Here is a 12844-nt window from a genome sequence, read left to right as displayed (position 1 = left end):
CGATGAAAAGTGGGTCACTTACGACAACGTGAAGCGCAAACGGTCGTGGGCGAAGCCCGCTGAAGCGGCTAAGACGGTGGCCAAGCCCTCATTAACGGCCAGGAAGGTTCTGCTGTGTGTTTGGTGGGATTGTCAAGGAATAATCTATTATGAGCTGCTTCCCTATGGCCAAACGCTCAATTCGGACCTGTACTGCCAACAACTGGACCGCTTAAAGGTAGCACTCATGAAGAAGAGGCCGTATTGTCTTCCATCAGGACAACGCCAGGCCACACACTTCTTTGGTGACGCGCCAGAAGCTCCGGGAGCTCGGATGGGAGGTTCTTTTGCATCCGCCGTATAGTCCGGACCTTGCACCAAGTGACTACCACCTGTTTTTGTCCATGGCGAACGAGCTAGGTAGTCAGAAGTTAGCCACAAAAGAGGCCTGTGAAAATTGGCTATCCCAGTTTTTTGCCAATAAGGAAGCGAGCTTCTATAACAGGGGTATTATGAAGTTGGCATCTCGTTGGGAACAAGTCATCGAACAAAACGGCGCATATTTGACTTAAATGATAAATGATGATGATGACCCACCTCATACCCCTACAAAGGTTTGAACTGGCCGATTTATCTAATAGATAATATTTATATTTAACCAAATTAAGATATCAGTATTATAAAACAAAACAGCGAACTGACTCTGTTGCAGGCATGAATTTCTATTAATCGAACATCATAAATAGGCAAAAACTTTAAAAGAAAAACAATGGTCCTATCCTTATCGACATTATCATAATGATAATCCCAACTTCAGACCCAAAGTTTTTTTAAGGCATGTCAAGAAAATTTCCAACCCGGGAAGATCCTTGACAGATTGGGAATCGAACCCAATATCTAAAAGTGTCTACTTAGAACATGATAGAGATCTGCCACATTCACAAATACTCGATATAACCATCTTATGATAAGATAGTTTACGACAATTCTGAATGAGCTATCCCCATTCCAGTTTCCACTTCAGACCCACATAAAAATTTCATTATATATCAGTGTTCTGCCAGTGTTCCATTAACATAGTCCAGGCCGACCAAACGCGCGCGAGGCTCAAACTCTCGTAGACAACGCTTATTACTTTTTTTTTTTACAATATACATAAACAAAACAAAAAAAAATCATCATCATCAGTACGAACATGGTAGTTTAACCTGTAAATAAATTTTATTAATTTTTATCAATTGCAAACATAAATGAATGATTTAGGAAAAATTATAAAACCTGTTTACAAAACAGATTTTACGTGTGAAATACACATTTTCTTGAACTCTGCCATTGTTGCCGCACGTTTAATTTCTCTGGGCATCGAATTGAAGAAATTTATACCTTTATATAACAACGAGTTCTGCGACCTACTAAACATAAAGTTGGGTGTTCTTGCATCATTCGCGTTTCTTGTATTGTATCTATGAACATCACTTCCTCTTTCAATTCGATCACACAAATATCGAGGCAGCATATCGTTCAAAATTTTGAAGATGAACACCATTGTCATGTAATAAATTCTCTGCTTCACAGATAGCCACTGTAGCGCTTCCAACATCAAACTGGAGGAAGTGTATCTACTACATCTTAAAATCAAACGCATTACTTTATTTTGTAAACGCTGCAATCTCGTTAATTGTGTATTATTTGCAAGGAAGAGGATCGACGAGCAAAAATCTATGTGCGGTGAAATCAATGATTTATACAATTTAATTTTACTGTTTATTGTCAACTCTTTCTTCAAACGACACAAAACGCCGTACTTCTTGGCAATCTTTTTGATGACATTATTGATGTGAGACTTGAAAGTTAACGTGTCATCAATAATAACTCCTAAGTATTTGATTTCTTTCACGCGTTCTAATGTCTCACCATCTATTTCAAAATTTACGTCAATACTGGAGTTTGCTGCAGAAATGAGCATGTATTTTGTTTTGCCAACATTTAACTTTAATTGTTTAAATTTAAGCCACTGAGCCAGAGAATGCAAATCTTCGTCTATGTGTTCCGCGGTTTCTTTTATATCCTTAGCTGCGATGAACAGGACAGTATCATCCGCGAACAAATTAATGTCACAGTATCGTAAAATTCGTCGCAGATCATTTATGTATAAAATAAACAAAATGGGCCCTAAAACACTTCCCTGTGGCACCCCGAGTGAGTTGCCAATGGGATCGGATCGGACTTAAAACAGATGATTGTATTATATAATGTAAATTAAATGTTTATGATATATCGGCCATTCCATGCCAAACCGATATAGTGGTTCGTGAAATGTTATCGCAAAATATTACACCCGTATTTTTTATTTTTTATTGGGCCGCCAATTCCCATTTTAGGCTTTTCAAAAATTCACTACTTTTGAACTACTGCACCGACTTAGACAATCGACGTATCAAATTGAAGGTAATGATCTCTTCTCTGGAAAAAATATAACACTTACGAAGAAACTGGTTGTACATAGATGTAAGAAAATTGTTTATATATATATAGTTTTAAAATTATATTTAAGAATTCGGCTCCTTTAAACTTAAGTTACTGAGCCTGCAAAAATAAACGAATTACTGGTTTTGGTTTTCGTTATCGTTACATAATATAACACAAAATCAGGGGCGCTATTGTTCTTGTTCTTATTCTATGTTCTCTGTTCTTGAGTTATGACTCATTATCTTCAATTTGATATGTCGATTGTCTGAATCGGTTCAGTGGTTTAAAAGTTATGAATTTAAAGAAAAGGCATCATTGGAAAAATATTTTTCGGGCCACCCTAAATCAAAAAACTCTAGTAAAAATAAAAAATACGTGTCTAATATTTAGTGATAAAGAACAAATTTGACTATTACTCTCTCAAGTAAGTACCCTTCGTTCGCACGATTTCCTTCGAATTCCGACATTCCGCACGAACTACGGCCACAATGAGCCAATCAGTAGTATGTATCGTGTGTTTAATCGTTGTTATTGTGTTTTTGATTTCCATTTGTGCCGCTCTGCTAATAAAAGTAGGTTTCGTGAAGTGCTCCGTTAGTTTAGTTTAGCTTATTATATTGTCTCCCATTAGTTTAGTCTAGGTTTACCATTAAGTAGAATAAGATATCTGATGTTAAATTTAAGTACATTATGTGTCATTAGGATTATTTAAATCTGTTGATGCTTAAAAGGAGGAGGTTTTATGCCCATTTAAGAAAAAAATAGCCATGAGCCACACTTAAATGGGCTTTTCCCTCATCCAAATGAATAAATAAATAAATAAATAAAGTTTTGCCGTTTTTGTTAAATTTTGTTTACTTCCTTACATGACTTCTTTAAAGTGTGTAAACATGCAATGACAAAAGTGAAAGCCCACCCCCAAAAATAATATTAAAATCATTCAAAACTTTTGAGTAACCCCTCGTTTTTACAATTATGACAGCTAGGGCTGTGCAATATTATTTGCAACCTTTCAGTTATTCAGTTGACGCGTTATAAACAAAGTGTTGCTTACGTTGACACATAAAAGTCAATTGTTGTGGTCTGCATAAAGAGTTTTCAACAAAATCAAAATGGGTGGAAAGAAAATCAGCATGCATGCCCGAAATCTTGTTGTTCAGGATCATTTACAGCAGATTTTACAGCGGAAGATTGCAGAGAAGTTCGGAATAGGCCGGAGAGCAGTCCATAAAATTGTGCTCAAGCACGAAGCTTACAATTCGCTTGCTGACAGATCCCGAAGAGGTCGTCGTCGGAAGATTATCAAAGTCATTCAGGGAAGCCTCTCGTCGGCGGTATCGGCCAGAACCGTACGACGCAGACCAGCTGAGCATGTACTCAAGAGCAGATTCACAAAAAAAAAGTCCGTGATCCGGGCAAATTCCCACTGAAACGGTTGGAATTTGAACGAAACATTGTTAGCAAACCCAAAACAGAGAAGCGGATCTCAGAAACAACTAGAGAAGCCCGCAAGTCCAATTTGGCAACAAAAAAGCGACAGGAAGATCACCTTTTAAGCGTTAAAGGACAGTTCTATGGTCCAGGGATTGCATACTGAAAGATACGATGTGAAATAAACGAAATAAATGTATCCACAATTTAAAACGCGTTTTTCTCGAAACCATGTTTTGCAAACTGATGGGAGTACTACCGCCGGAATGGTCCTCTCGATTTTGATGAAATTGGTTTTCTCAGATTCTCCACTAAATTTCCTGTCATCGTTTTCAATATTTTGAAAAATTATGTTTTGGTGAGCATTTTTGTCTCGATTTTTGAGGCTAAAACGCATTTTTTTACAAAAAAAAAACATAATATCCTGACAGGAAATATATCTAAGATTAAGTAAAAAAAAGGGTGGTTGAAATCGGTCCATTAGAAAACCTTGTATAACTCCCCCCAGTTTACATGGTTTTGGCTGCAAGGCTGTTCAGGGGACAGTCCAATTGACACTAATATTTTTTTGTTTGTTCAATAATATATATTTAATAAAACTGTGATGTTAGATTAATCATAGGAATTTATTTTCTCGTTGAAAAAATTGTGATAATCACATACTTTTAATGGTGTTCATAGTGTGCTACCCTCTTAAGGACAACCTGAAGAAATCGCTTCGAAAAACTGGCCTACGAAACAGCTTCGTTTACCAACAGGACAACGACCCGAAGCATAATGCTAAGAAGACCAAAGTCTATTTCCGTTCACGCAAAAAAAAACATTGAATAGCCAACACAAAGTCTTGATGTCAACCCGATTGAGAACCTGTGGGCCATTCTCGACAACAAAGTGGTGCAAGATGGTGTCACTAATAAGGACACTTATTTCAGGGCTCTTCAGAAGGCGTGGAACGAAACCAACCCTCAGCACCTTCAGAACTTGGTCGATAGAATGCCCAAACGTCTTCAACAGGTCGTTGAAGCTTCAGGAGACCACATCAAATTTTGATGCTTTGAACTTTTTTGCTTACAGATTTTTAAAACATGTATTTTTGATTCGAATGAAAGTTTGTATTTCGTTTCGGTTGGAAGAAATATGAGTTTTCTACAGTAAGTTGGTTAGGGGAGCGGTATAGGAAAACAGTACGGAAGAAAGCAGAAGGGGAATTATTTGCTTGAAGCGTGAAAGAGACAAACTGATCAGAAGCGAGCTTCAGCACTAGCATATTGTGTTTTGTTTACAAACAAAACACAGTAGACTTCCAAGATGGATGAAGAGTACTTTTAGCAAGTTGGCCCACCTTAGGATATACTTCTAGGCGCCTTGGTTAAAATGTGAGAAAAATATACAATGAGAAAAAAATTGCAATATCTAAAATATGTATTTTTGAATTTAAAAAAAAATTATAGAAAATAGAAGTCATGCGGAAAATTTAAAAAATAAGTCCAAGATGGTAAAACTATTTTTGACGCACTTTGTGGAACATCGAATTCTTATGAATTTTTGAAATCTCAAATTTTTGTATGTTAATTATCATATTTAGCCAGAAATTATGAATCCTGATGTGATTTAAAATAAAAAAGCTCTTTGTCAATATCCTTCTGAATGCAGCCATTCTCGAAATATTTGAAAAAAAAACATTTCTAATTTATTGTCTTTTTTAGTTTTTTAGTTTTAATTTCATGAACATGAGGGTATAACATGACAATCGTATTAAAAGAGCCTATTTACTGTAAAAAAGCAGCATTTAGCAGAAGATTGGTGAAGAGCTTTTTTATTTTAAATCACATCAGAATTCATAAAAAATTGATGGTCTACAAAGTTCGCCAAAAATAGTTTTTCTATCTTGGACTCGATTTTTAATTTTTTTTACATGACTTCTATTTTATATGAAAAAAAATAAATAAAAAATACATATTCAAGATATTGCAAATTAAAGTTTTCTCAGTGTATATTTTTTTCACGTTTTAACATCAATTCTCTATTACTCTTTCTAAGACACTATTTTGGTACGACTCATAGTTTTTGAAATATAAATTATCCAAGATTTCTCTTACTAAAATCGATACGCCCTTTTCAAAAGTTACACTTGAGTAAAAAAAATTCCCAATGGCTGTGGAAAACTCATATTTCCTCCAACTCAAACGGAATACAAACTTTCATTTGAATTAAAAATACTCATGTTTCATTATTTGTCGATTTCATTTGAGGGGCTCAAAATGAAAGGGGTGTAAGTGACATCATCGATTTCTCTACATTAAAGTGACCAGATGGTCAAAGGTCTAACGCGGGACACAAAAAACAAAACGTTATGTGAAAATAAACCATAGTTAAGTGAGTCTCATTTATTCGTGAAACACTTAACATGTGTCCTTGCAATTAAACCTGAAACCTATCGTCATTCAGTTGTGATTTTTTGGTGGTTTAGATTTTGTTTACACCTGAATATCACTGGCTCAGTTAGAGCATTAAAGCCTGGCAAGCACGATTCAAATTCAACAATTTTCTTCAAATTACCGAATGGAATGCTCGAAAATTTCAATCCATTTTTAATCCAATTTAGTGTTAACGCAATGAGGTACATATGAGGTGAAGCAGTAGGTGAGGTATATTTGTATTGGTAAACAAAATATTGTGTCGTCATTATTTGCATTCAATATGGAATGTATATGGAAGAAACGAAACTATATTTCAATGACTCACAATTTGATGATGTCATGATCCAAAATGCTCATGAAATCTTGTAACTCATTGTTTTTTTAATATATGATAATTGTATTGTGACTTATTTCCATCATTTAAGGAGCAAAAACGTCCAGAGAACATTCGTATTCTTAGTCCTCGGAAATAGCAGAATTTTCAATGAAATGTTGCTTACTTGTAAACAATTTTTCTCAAATCACATACACCGGTACTGGGAGCCTTCAAAACATCATCATATCATCGCAAAGATAAGGAAAATTTGTTTGTTTCTATGAAGGTGAGAGAGTGAAAATGACACAAAAAAAATATCACTTTTATTCATCCTTTTCGACATGATTTCACAAATATCCACTGCAAACTGTCGCATTATACGCATATTCAGTGGGAACTCCAAGAAAAGATCTGTTTTCAATTGATAAAAAACATGCCGAAAAAAAGCGTTTTCACATGGATGTGGAAAGCAATTGATTGTAAACACAAATATTGACGTCACACTGTGAAAAGTAGCTATGTACGCATGCTATCACGCACACTACGTTCGCAAATTCTGCCATCTGCTCCACCTAATAATCCTGCTCATGGGTGTTAACGTATGCATTAGAAAAAATTAACTATTTTCGGATGGCGATGAAAACAAAACTACAATAAATAATTTAATGGAACAAATTTTCCTTAAATATTACGTTTATTAAGCCTACAACAAAAAAGGCTGTTGATAAACAGCAGCAGCACTGTCAAGCAGCTTCATGATTTTTTCATACTATCAGCTTCACCCCACAGCAAAGGAGTTGGACATTCTGAGGCACTTTGTGTCCGCCAGACATAGCCGATCTAGTATTTACAACATCCTCTCCCTGTCGCTTCTTAAGCCGGGAGATCGAAACAACCGGCCAAACGTTGAAGGAGAACCTGGCTAAAATGAACGTTCATATACGGAAGCGTCAGACGAGACTGGCAGTATCTGAGCAGCAGGCAATCACCCAGAAGGAGTAGCTTCAGGTGCTAATGAAAAACTTCTTTCTGGCGAAAGAAGTGAAAAACTTCTCTTCGTGCTCATAATGGAAGACGAGACGTGCTTGATGCTAGAATTCAACGAACGACCGGGGACCGGGTACTTTACGTTCCCCCGGTAAGCGATGACGTCGAATATATCACCCACATCAAGTTCTCGAAGAAGGTCCTTCTCTGACAGACGAAAAGGGAATGTCCAAGCCGCTCTTCTTTTGAGTCATATGGTAAACGGGGAACGAGTACGAAGTGCTTGCCGAAACTTGCGAAGGTGATGTGGTCTTTATGCCGAAACGGGGATCAGCCCATTATGCCAAAAGATCACTGGAGAATGGATAATGGGTCGGCTGGAGATAAACATTGTCGCGTAGACCGCCAACCTTCCAAACATACCCCAACTGCGGCCTATACAAAACATTTAAGCGAATGGCCAAAATGGAGAGATAACTGACTACCAAACATGTCGACATACATCTTTTCATCAGCCATGATTGAGGTTCCGGCCAACATTTGCTTCATTTGCATTGATACTTCATCAAACAACCCTGCCTCTTCCTGTACAGCATACATTAGTTCTTCCGGCTTATTTAACACGTTAAGCCCTGACCGAGCTAGAGGACCCAAGATGAACTTTCGTTTGACTCACGTTGGTCCCTGCGGATCAATAGGGGACTTTTATAAAAATCATTATAAATTTTTATGAAAATCAGATCTTCATAAAAATCAATTTTCCGATTTTGTTGCTGTCGTTTCCTGTTGACACTCTCTAAACAAAAAGTCCACTGTCGATGCGATGAAACCAGCTCAACGTATTAATCGTTGAATACATTGGAAGCACTCTTGAACAGTCTGACAAATAAAAATTTTGTTTTGAGGTTCATCCATTTAAGAAAATCAACATGATCAAATTGTAATACTGAAATATATTGATATCGCGGGACATTTTCGTTCCTTTTGCCAAATGCGGGACGTTTCGTGGGACGTAATCCTACGCGGGACATTTTGTTAAAATGCGGGACTGTCTCACGTAACGCGGGACGTCTGGTCAGTTTACTCTACATCAACTCTCTCTTTTGGTCATAGCTTAGCTGCAAACTGATTCCCAACTGTATTTGACAATGTGGAAGATAGATTGAACCTCATTTATCGGATTCTATAGTAAATTCAAATTGGAACGTTTATGCAGTTGAGTTATTAACTCTGTGTGGTCGTTTGTCTGCTCTCAGCCACCACAGCAAGAAACCATGCGAATCTTACGCACAGTGCGTTAAATGCATAGCATTGTAGGACAAAAATCATTACAGCAGAATTTTGTAACACTTTGGTGTGATGGAAAAGATTTTTCATAAGTATCAGAACTACTGTTTGCATAAATATCTCATGTTATTTGAATAGTCGCATACGTGTCTCAAGCGATAAAATCTATAGCAGTTTATCTAAAGCGAAAAGTTCTGCTGATAATTTCGGATGCGCAGGAATCATTATTGTAGTAACTACTTGTTTAAACTATGTTGAAGTATTTATTTTTAAAGAGCAGAATAATTGTTTGCACAAGTATGTTATGTCATCTGAATAATCTCATGTAAAAAAGTAAAAAGTGCTGATCTTTTCAGATACACATTGCTGGTATTAATTACACATTTATTACATCAATGGCAAAAGTGTCTCATATTCAACGGATAATAAAAATAAAAATTTCACACGAAAACAAATTATCTTTATATATAAAAGAGAGTTTTTTTTTATTTTGTGAGTTTGTCTTCACCCAAATTAGAATGATAGAGTACTTTGAAAAATATTTGCGATGGTTGGAAAAATTCGAAAAAAATGACTATGCATATTTTCATATAAAAGAAAGATATTTAAAATAAAAAGGGAAAATTCGAAAATAAGGTGTACGCATATGTATGTTTCACTGTGAAAATCATCATTTAGATTTTACAGATCTGAACGATAACATACAAACTCTCTTGAAGTATATTCGTTATTTTCACCAACCAAAATATTCTCTAGACATACAATATATGGCAGAACAACGTTTGCCGGGTCAGCAAGTAAAATATAATTTTTATTTAAAAACATTATTAAGTTAATACATATATATATATATATATATATATATATATATATATAATATATATATATGTATATATATATATATATATATATATATATATATATATATATATATATATATATATATATATATATATATATATATATAAACAATGAAAAAATGTTTATTTTTCATAAGTTTGCATGATTCACTGCTTTTTCAAGGAAAAATAATTCCGACCAGTATGACCCCCATGTCCAAATTAAATACGACCGCAAAGGGTTAACTAAAGAAAAAGTTGATGAAGAGAAATTGATCAAAATACAAATACACTCCTTCGATTCGGAGCCCCTCATTTGGAATTTCTCATACGTGATTTGATATTTCTCGAATTCGGGCTTCTATACTTACTTTCTATTTTTATTTTGCGTGCCATTGAAAAAATATTTGGTTTACGTTTTATGAATTGAATCCAGTTTAATATGATGGAAATGCAATGAAAAATGTTGTTTTTATAATAAAGACTTATGAAATTGCCATTTTTACTTAACAATATTGTTTTTTATTCAAACAAAATTGAGAAAATCGTTATCCAACCCTGTTTTCAATACAGTGTAAAAAACACTTTGTAATATCGCTTCCAATACACCACAGCTTTAACTGTCATAACACGAAGAAACTAGGGGTTACTCAAAGGTTTTGAGTGATTTTAATATTATTTTTTGGGGTGGGATTTTTGTTGTCAACGCATAATTGCATATATTAGTAATATAAAGTAGTAAACAAAATCCAACAAAAGAGACAAAGCTTGTTAATCACTTGGAAGAGTAATAGTTAACAAACGATTCAATGAAATTACGGTAGTAGTTTTTGATTAAATAATACAGAAATTGAGATAAGTTTCTAAACATGGGTTTTTTATGCCTATCACTCTGCCGTTCTACGCATAATTGTCCCATGTTACTTTTTTACGGTTTTCACTTTTCTTCAAAAAACGTTGTTTTTATGTATAATCTTACGGAAAAACACAAAAAAAACATATAGTTTGTTCCCAGCTTTTAAAAGCACAACATCAAGCTCAATTGTCCCATGTTGATATTCTTTTCATAACTGTCCCACCATGTATTTTTTGTAGATCCATATCGAATAAATCGGCTCAAGTGCAAGAATTTCATGTCACGCTTTCAGCAGGGCTAATGCACTCATTTCTGGTTTGAAAAAATGAATTAATTCTCAAACAAATAAGAAAAACTTTAACAGAACACGTGTACACCTTGTTAGCGAATGCCTCATATCACTCATCTCTCACTCATTTCTTCATAAAATGATGTTTCTATGCATAATCTTTCGGAAAAACACAAAAAATATTGTTTGTTCCCAATACATCAAAAAACAACATCAAGTTCAATTGTCCCATGTTGATATTCTAGGCATAACAGTCCCACCATGAATTTTGAAACCCGTAATCAAGCTTAACTGATTCAGTGAGGGGATCTCATCACATTTCATTAAACAATAATATAGTGCTTCTAAAGAACCCGGTGTATTGCTAAATTGAAATGTTTGAAGCTTTTGGTAGACAAATATGCGAGAAAACTTTTCTTGCATTTTTCTCAGTTGCTGATTTTGGAACATGGGACAACTATGCGTAAAACGGCAGCACTGTAAATACAATAGAAATCCCGCCATATGTGAAGTTACAACCATTAACCAATTAGCAGCTGGTCCGAATCTGACAGGAAACTGGTTCGGAGTCGATTTCTCATCTTAACGATACACAGACAAAGTAAAGTCTACGCAAAGTCGACGCAAAGGAATTTAACAACAAATACTCGCAGGCACCATTAACGTCAACATCGACATGGGCAAGATTTGTCAAAAGGAATAATTGACATTATGTTGACGTAACGTCAAGTTGTGTATGTCAATCACTATTTGCATGTCAACAAAGCCTAGATCCCTCTCGTCAAATGACAATTGATATAAAACATACAATGCCTAGTTCATTGCGTCTGGAGTTACTATTAAATTAATATATCTTATGGCATAGATTTGCCTGCAAAATCTGCCAATTATTTCACCGCACACAACGAGGAAAATGTTTCCGGCGAGAGGAAAAGTGTAATTGTCCTCGAGCTTCTCATTTCACACACTTTCTCTCTCGCTCCCAGATTTTATTCGCACTCAGTCCCAACAGTCCGATCCGCTCTTTCTCTTTCCAATTGTCTTCTACAATCGCTGACCATTTTCCACCAGACTTTTAATTTTGTCCGCTATTCCACATACACAATCAATGTTAGAGACAAAAGATATGGCCCAATTCCTGCCCAAAGAAGGCACACTTGCCAAGTGAGTGCGCGCACACTCTCATACACTTCCATACAGCGTACGCAAGATTTTCCCTCGAGACAATTTTTTCGCGAAATAGTGTGGAATTTTTCTACGGGGAAACCACAACCTCTTACCACCACACTAACAACTGCTGGATAACCGATCCGACACACTGAAGAAGTCCTTCCAACTTTGTTAGTTTTTCTTCTGCTTCCCAATTTAGGGGGGTCTGATCGCTGTGCAGAACGCAAGTCAGGGGGGTTGGTTGACCTACAATAACTTCGCAGCAAAGCACAACTGAAGCTCCCAGTGGCACAAATTGAACTGAGCAGAATGTTGCCGTTCGCACATCGTACAGGTGCATTCGTCGTGATTCTCAGAGCCACTGCTCTCGGGAAAATTCTGCTGTGCGGAGGAATTTTCCCGCGGCAGAGCAAACCCGCTCAATAACCCATAACTGTTTTGGGACCGATGTTGACATTTCCGGCAAGTCGAAAAGTCACACATTTTCGGCTGCGCCGTTTTATTATTAGGCGAAAGTGAATCATTGATTGCATGCTCTCGAGCCCTGTAATGGTATCCCACCGATCTCGCATTTATTATATTTATATTTGTGTTGTTTGTTTTTAAGTTGAACATTAAGTTACGTTCACTTCTCATCGAGTAGGGCAGACGCATCTCATCAAACTCAAACAGGCGAATCTTCTGACCGCAAAACAGAGAAAAGAAAAATATATTTGATTCCGAGCAATGTGAAAATTCGGCACACGCCTGCGCTATCCAGCGGTTTGTTGAGATCGAAGCGTTTTTCCGAGCAGGTGGTAT

At 36.0% G+C, this 12844-nt stretch overlaps 1 protein-coding gene across 2 annotated transcripts in view; it reads right to left on the bottom strand.

Moving 5' to 3' along the window:
* Positions 1 to 12287, bottom strand: part of LOC129762868 (calcium/calmodulin-dependent protein kinase type II alpha chain) — a 154059-nt gene extending 141772 nt beyond the window's left edge. The window contains exon 1 of one of the 2 annotated variants that reach the window (XM_055761433.1): positions 12154 to 12287. The gene's annotated coding sequence lies outside the window, so the exon portion shown is untranslated. The remainder of the gene's footprint in view (positions 1 to 12153) is intronic. The other variant, XM_055761434.1, reaches the window with a different exon arrangement.
* Positions 12288 to 12844: the final 557 nt, after the last annotated feature.

Source organism: Toxorhynchites rutilus, chromosome 1, assembly GCF_029784135.1.
Source record: "Toxorhynchites rutilus septentrionalis strain SRP chromosome 1, ASM2978413v1, whole genome shotgun sequence".
NCBI classification, from domain to species: Eukaryota; Metazoa; Arthropoda; class Insecta; order Diptera; family Culicidae; genus Toxorhynchites; species Toxorhynchites rutilus.
This window is presented reverse-complemented; position numbering and strand designations above follow the sequence as displayed.